Genomic DNA, 7,859 nt, shown 5'->3' on the forward strand with positions numbered 1-7,859 from the left:
CATAAATAAGCTCTCCCTGAAACCCTTTGAATCTTTCCAATCTGGAAGTCTGAGCTTAAGCGCCCTGCTTTAAATACACAGTAGGCGAATTATTCCCTGGAAGAGACGACAAGTTCTTATCGGGCCCAAACAGTTCCTTTTACTATGTGAACTTGTCCTTGGGATGCCTGAGTTCACAGATTTGGTCTTTAGATATTTCGATGCTATGTGGTTGACTGCATAGAAATTAATTATTGGTAGAACTTCTCTTTGGATGATGTTTTCATCCTTGTTTGTCCCATTTAGTGCCTTTTGCTTTGAATTTAGTTTCTGGTACTAATATTCCCCTTCTGCCTATTTGGTAGCATTTACATGGTGTCTTTTTGTTCATCCCCTTATTTTCATCCTCTTAATGTCATGCTGGTTATAAGTGTGTCTCATAAATAGCAGTAGCTTGGTTTATATTGTTTTACCCCATATACGAACATCTGTCTTTTAAAAGAGGCATTTAACTCATTCACATTTATTGATTTGGATATATTCCTGCCACTTCATTTCATTTTTATACCTATTCATTTACAGATGTGTTAAGCAAATATTTTCTCTGCTTTCTTGTTGTTTCTCAAATACAGAGTTTTCTTAAGTTACTCTTGCATTGTCTTTGTAACCATGGTGAGCATGGCAATGTTGATGAATAATGCAAGTTCACCTTTTTTTATGCTTTTTTTTTTTTTGGTGAGGAAGAGTAGCCCTGAGCTAACGTGTATTGCAAATCTTCCTCCTTTTTTTTTTTTCTCCCCAAAGCCCCAGTACATAGCTGCATATCCTAATTGTAGGTCATTCTATTTCTTCCATTTGGGATGCCGCCACAGCAAGGCTTGATGAGCAGCGTGTAGGTCCGCGCCCAGGATCTAAACCAGCGAACCTCAGGCTGCCAAAGCAGAGCATGTGAATTTAACCACTTGGCCATGGGACTGACCTCTGGAAGTGCACCTTTTGATGCCATGTCTTGAAGAAAGAATACTTGTCTTGAAGTTAATGATGGCCAAACTTGGTAAATTGTCTTGACAGTGATTGCCGTCAGAGTCACGCTTAGTTGTGGTGAGTTTTAACTACAATAAGGGTGCTCTGGACTTGTAGTTAGCCTCAGGTTTGAATCCACAACTCCCCCTCCACCCCCCCACCCCCCAAACACATACACACTTGCTATGTGACCATGGATATTTAATTAACCTCTGCACCCACTAATTTCCTCATCTGTAAAAATCCTGGGGTGATTGAGAGGATTAACTGGAGCAACATGGGAAAGCACTTTCCACAATTCTGGGCTTATTGCAGAGTCTTAACAACGTCTATATAAAAATAAAACTCCACCTCTCTTGGTTTGTGGTACATTTCATTGTCGGAGCTGGGGTCTGGTTGGTATGCAGGAAAAAGAGAAGGCATGTGAGCTATGTTATCTGCTTGTCATCACAAGAGGAGCCAAGTGGCAGGCAACGGATTGAAGCGCATCCGGAGCGTTGGGGTGGGCCTTGGAATTCCACAGTGAAGACTCTGAGATAAAGAAGTGCCAAGGGTGGGGGCTGCCCGATGGCTTGGGCTTCTGCTGACGAGGGCCAGGTTCTTATGGGAAGAGAGATGAGGAGGGAATGAGGCTCACAGAGCCACCAAATAAGGAAGGATATCATCTCTCTCCACTTCATCCAAGTGTAGATGTCAGCAAGCGGAGCAACTCACCCCACACCGTCTCAGTACCCCCTAAACATGCTCTTGAAAGGACCCAGGATAAGCTCTGAGCTAAGTGGTACAGTCAGGAAACTCACAAATAAATCAAACATTCCTTTTATTTTTGATATGATTTCTAACGTCTCATTTCTTTTTTCCTTTTCTTTCTTTCCCACTTCATAATTTACCTAGAAAAGAGGACAGCTGTCCTTTGAAGGCAGGAGTTGCTTTAAGCATCACAAGGCTCCTGTGATCCCAGCCCCCTCCCTGCCCCGCCCAGGGCGCTGTGTCCAGGTTGGTGGTTCTGATCTGTTACTAACCCAAACTGACTCCCCAGGGAGCCATTGGGTTGTGGCTCCAGAGGTCATTTCCTTGCCAAACATTCCTTTTCAGTGAGAGGACGTTTTCATCCCCTGGTAAACAATCCCCAGCCCACACAAAGCAGAAAAGGGTGCCTGTCCCTCTCCGTGCTCTCCACTTAGTCCTGAGCTGATTCCAACCCCAGAGGCGTCAGTCGGCTCTATAAATTCCTTTGTGAAACCTGAGATCCCGGGCTCCGAAGGCGAGCAAAGATCTTGGAGGGGTTACAGTTTCCCTCCTCCCAGAAGATCTGCTTGTGTTGGCAGCGGAAGAGCGTGTTTTTCCGAACAGGCTCTTCCCTTTCTTATGTGAATTCAGTTCAGAAAGCACTGCCAGCCTCCTTCCAAGCGGGAGAGGTAAGATCACCTCCCTTGCAGGTCTACACAGGAAAGAGATGACAGGCCTGGGGGAATTTTTCTAGTTAAAAAGGTCTGAACCTCTTTCTCAAACGGTCGCTGTGAGGAAGGGCATGGCTCCATCTAACACGGGGAGACAGGGAGGTGGAGGCTGGGGTCAGCCTGAGCTCCACCTGCCTTTAGTTTCAGTTACTGTGGTTTGTTTAATTGAGAGAGAGAGAGAGAGAGGAAGGGAGGAAGGAGGGGAGGAAGGAAAGAGGGAAGAAAGAACGAAAGAAAGAAAGAGGGATGGAGGCAGAAAAGAAAGGAACGAGGTAGCGAAAGAGTAGAAGAGAGAAGAGAGAAGAGAAAGAGAAAAAGAAAGAGGAAAGACAGACACCTGTATCTAGGTGGCCTTCTGATGAGCCACCAGCAGTGCACACCCCTGGGTCTCTCACCACCGCCCCCGTGTTCTCCTCCATTAACCTCCAGGGCATTTTTGCTTTATTCATATTTTAAGCATTTCTTAATATAGATGTTTCTTCAACTCTAGAATTTGGAAATGAAGTAATGTCGTCAACAGGTAGAACCTCATAAAATTCATCTTTTTAGAACAATATATTGTTTTGGTGGCATTAAAGGAGATCAAATGAACGAGGAGGTCAGCTGTTGCCTTGCTATAAGACTTCCAATTTCACCCATAATGGGGAATCTATCGGATCTCACAATCCTGGAGGTTTAGCAAGGGGTCAGTCAAGATTTCACCTGAACCCAGGGGATGGCTGAACCCATGTGTGCTGACAGATGTGTACATTTTTATACTCTTATCAGGAACATCTTGACATTTCCAGTGGGATCGTGGCAGGTGGTGAGAAAGCAGGTCACCGGTAAGCCCTTCTGGCTGAGTGACTCTTCTTTCCCCAAACCCTGCCCAGCTGGCAGCACCAAAGACAGATGCGGCAGAGACAGCACCGCCCGCAGGAGCCTCCTTCTGTGGCGTTCCTGTGGTTCCCGGGGAGCTCTGAAAACTGCTGACTGGCAGGGCGCTGTGCCAGGCAGACACGCCAGCTCCTGGCTTCTGTCTCCTCCCTCTCTCCCTGACCCCAAGCTGGGGCCGCCTTCTTTTTTGTTTTTTGTCTCATTAAACATATGTTCATTGAGTGCCCGTTATGTGCTGGGACCGTGTTTGGCGTACATCAGTGAGAGAAACAAAGAAACATCCCTTGCTTCGTGGAACTTATGTTCTAAGGTTCCTATTTTACCAAAAGGCTTTATTTATTTACTTTAAAATTTTGAAAAGTACAGGAAAATTGAAAGAATAGCACAATGAGCACCTATACTCTTCACCTAGATTCAATTGTTAATATTTTAACATTGAGTGCTCTCTCTTTTTCTTTCTTATCTTTCTCTCCCTCGGTATATATACCCAACACACACACATACTCTTTTTTGCTGAACCATTTGAAAGCAGGTATCATGTCACCTCACCCCTAAATAATTCAGAATATATCTCCTAAGAACAAGGACATTCTTCCACATTATCGCAAAACCTTCGTTACACATTAGAAAACTATCAAGTCAATAATAGTGTCTAAAATGTAGTCCATATTCAAATTTCCTTAATTGTCCCCAAAATGTATTATATAGCTTTTGTTCTTTGAATTACAAGATCCAACCGAAGTTCATGCATTTTGTTTGAGTCTTATGTCTCTTAGTTTCTTTTTATCTAGAACAATCTTCCCTTTCTTTTTTGTTTGGCTTTTCAAGTCATTGACTTTTTTGAAGAGTCCAACTAGTTGTCTGGTTGAATGTCCAATATTCTGGATTTGTCTGGAACTTGTTTCATGATTGGATTCAGGTTAAACATTTTGGGGAAGAATATTACATAAGTGATGGTGTGTACTTCTTATTGCAACACTTCAGGAAATGCATAATGTCAGGTTGTCCCACAGGAACTGGCTAAATAAACATTTCTTGAATGAATAAATTATATTTATATGATGTATGTACTTTTTTCCCATAGTCTTAGCAAGGTAGAACCTTTAACAATCAATATTCGGAGACTGTGTTAAGAATGGCTTAATTGTTTACTACAACTTCAAGAATACATATGTACATTTACATGTGTATTCATGTAAATCTAGACCCTAGGATGGTGTTCTCAATTCTGGACGGAAATTAGAATCATGCAGAAAGCTTTAAAAAATACTGATATCTGAGCCCTAGCACTTCTCTTCATAAGGTTGGTGGTGCCTGCTGGGTCTCTCCGTTACAAAGATACATTTTGCCCCTTAGTATTTAATATGTCGTCTCTCTGTGATCTTTTAATACTATAAGAATATCCTAACACCCAAAGACCTTTCATAAAATGGTTCTAGTGTTCCCTGATGATCTTTGCTTGAATCAATTATTTCATTTGGGGGTTGTAAAACAGTGAACTTTTAAATTATATCCTTCCATCTACATTAATTAGCTGGCATTCTTCTGCAAAGAAGAGCTTTCCCTTTTGCCTTCCTTTCTTTGTTTATTTTCTTGTTTATGTATTTATATTATTTATTTATTGAGCATCACCATGGACTGAGTAGATTGGTTCCCTCATAAGTTACCATCATTATTCCTTTGGACGCTCCGCGTACCTTGTATTTGGGTAGCAGGAGCCCCTTACAGCTGCTTCTTTGGGCAAGTCCCCATTAGTCCATGATTCCCTCCTTGCTGTCTGGCACAGGATGGTCTAAGCTCATCTTGTACCTTCTCTGGCCTAGACTGAGAATCAACTATTTCTCCAAGGAATGTGAGCATATGTATTTTTGTTTTGAAAGTGACAGAGGAGTAGGAAGAGACAGAAAACATGAAATAATACATATGTGGACATTTACTTTGAAGGGAATGGAGCGCTAGATAGAGCTAGCATATCTTTGTGAAGAAAAATGCTGCAAGGCTTTTAATCTGGGGATGGAGCAATGGCCCGGAAGTAAGGAGACCTGGATTTGGATCCTGACTCGCTGTCTCATCTGGGATGAGCCACGTAACCTCTTCAGGTGTCGTTTGCTCCAATCTGTTTAATTAGGGCTCTAGAGTAGACGGTATTGAAGGCCTTTCTATGTTCCAAAATTCGATGTTCTGAAGAGTTTAACGATACCTAGTTATAAGACGGATTGTGAGACAGTGGAGGGGGGTGGTTCCTATAAAATTTCAGTGGTAGGAACTTCTTCTTTTTCTCCCCTTGATCTAGCAAACCTCATTTTAAAAGGCACTCTTTTTACAATTGTTATTAAAGAAATAAATGTTTTGACGGTAATGATCTTTCCTGAAGCTAGAATGAGACTAAACTGTCGATATCTAGGTACTAGATTCAGATATCTAGAAACTATGCTGCAGTGAGATTTTAAGCATTGGGATGTTTATAAAGGGAGGTTTTAGTGTTTGGAGTAAGAGGGTCCTACCTGCCTGAGCCTGGCCCTTCCTGATGGTCAGGGAATGGACTCAATGACCACTCAGTGCTTTTCCTGGCCCTAAATTTCTCTGCTTCCCAAATAACCCATATGTAAGATGTCTTGCAGCATTTTCTCTTTTATTAGGAAACTCCAAACTACACCAAGAAAATTTTTTCCCAATACTCCTTATTTGAAGTCAGAAATTGCATTTTAAAAATAATTCACCCCTGCTTTAATAAATTGGCTAAAAAGGCTAAATGGATTTTCTTTCTGTGTTTGCAGTCACAGAAGCACTTATCTCTCACCCCAAGTGGGTGTCCTATGTAATTGGATGTGAAGTTATTCCGAAGTTGCGTCAAAATCCTTTCAGAGCGTTACTATGACAATTGGACTTTTTTTTAAAAAACCACTTCAATGCAAACTCTCCATCATCCTACTGTCCATTCAGGGAAATTTCATCTCATGAAGTAAGTTTAGCTTCTCAGAAAGGTTAGGGGCAGGAGGGGGAATCATTGTGCATTCACATTAGCTCATTCTCCCACAAGACCGTTCTTCTCCAAGTTGTAATGGACAGTCCACTCATCCTTATCAAGGTCTCAGAATGTTGATTGTTAAAGACTTTCCCTTTCTAAGACTATGGGAATTAGAACAGGGGTCTAAAAAAGAACTCACTCTTTGAGGAAATAAGAATTTCAATATAAAGTTACTGACCGCCCTTCCTGACTGTTTATCGCTATTCTAAATGGATGCCAGCAAAGGCAAGAATTTGGGCACAGATTCTCAGAGAGGGGAGGAAGAGGAAAGACTTATCAAAATCTCTAAAGTCCATGAGGTTTGGAAAAGCATGTTGAAAATTATAGATGCTTTGATTTGGTTTGGCCCCAAATTGATCTTGATCTTCCTATTCATGTTAACAGAAGGCGTAAGATTTTCATGTTTATCAAATGGGTGCATGTCTTTAAAATGGTTGAAATACACTGGGCTAGTGAAGGCTTTATGGACCATTTCTATTTTAGAGGCTTCGGCAAATCGACTCTGCTGGATGTGATGCTGCAGTCATGAATGTTTATTTCTACCTTTTGATTCAGGGGTTTTGAGACCTCAGTAAAACTTTAGGGCCCCAGAAATCATTTCATTCAAAGCTCTCCTTTGGTAACTTGAGGATTTAAGATTCTAAGAGGTGGAGGACTTGCTCAACTACACACAGGGCAGAGCCAGGACTGAAAGCCAAATTCCCTAATTCCTCATCCCATATCCTTCATACTCCACAACTTCATACATACGCAACTGCTACCTTCCTTGACCCTCCTTAGTTTTGTGGCAGAAGTGTGTTATATTGTCTGAAGTTTTCCTTAAATACCTCAGGAAAACTGTGAAAATTCCACAACGGCAGGGGAATTTGTCTCTTGTGAGCATTGTCATACCTCAACTCTAGAAAAATGCCTGACGCGTACATAGTAGGGCCAAATAAATACTGAATGAGTAAATTTTATGTGTTCCCATAGTCTTAGTGAAGGCAGAGCCTTTAACAATCAAAGTTCTGAGACTGGGATAAGGATGGCTTGACTGCCTACTATAACTACAAGAATATATGTATGTATATTTATATACATATTCATTTAAATCTATGCCTGGGATTGGTATTGTCAATGCTGGGCAGAAATTAGAACCAACTGGAGAATTTTTTTAAATCCCAATACCTGGACATTAGAGCAAAGATTCAGATTTCATTTACCTGCACTGAGGCAGGGGAATCAGCATCTTCTAAAAGCTTCACGGATGATTCTAAGGTGTACCCAGCCTTGAGAACCACTGTCCTAGGAAATGTTAGTTCAGTTCTGAGGTGCTCTAACTGGCAAATTACACTTGTGGTTAGTTAACATTTAAAAGATGCTAATGAGCTTCTCATGCTCCAGAGGAGGCTAACATAAGCATTTTAACTATCTCTACATCAAATTAGTACTAGAGGATTTCTTGTTAATTAGCTTTAAAAATATGACAAATTATTTGTCACGGAGAGGAAGAT

At 41.4% G+C, this 7,859-nt stretch overlaps 1 long non-coding RNA gene across 1 annotated transcript; it reads left to right on the forward strand.

Annotated features, from left to right (window-relative positions):
• Window positions 1-2,255: 2,255 nt before the first annotated feature.
• LOC139081951 (uncharacterized) lies at window positions 2,256-3,564 on the forward strand. Its single transcript, XR_011537491.1, has 2 exons — window positions 2,256-2,420; window positions 3,231-3,564. It is a non-coding gene; the product is annotated as an uncharacterized lncRNA (long non-coding RNA).
• The last annotated feature ends 4,295 nt before the right edge of the window (window positions 3,565-7,859 follow it).

The sequence above is a fragment of the Equus przewalskii genome, chromosome 1, assembly GCF_037783145.1.
Source record: "Equus przewalskii isolate Varuska chromosome 1, EquPr2, whole genome shotgun sequence".
Taxonomy (NCBI): Eukaryota; Metazoa; Chordata; class Mammalia; order Perissodactyla; family Equidae; genus Equus; species Equus przewalskii.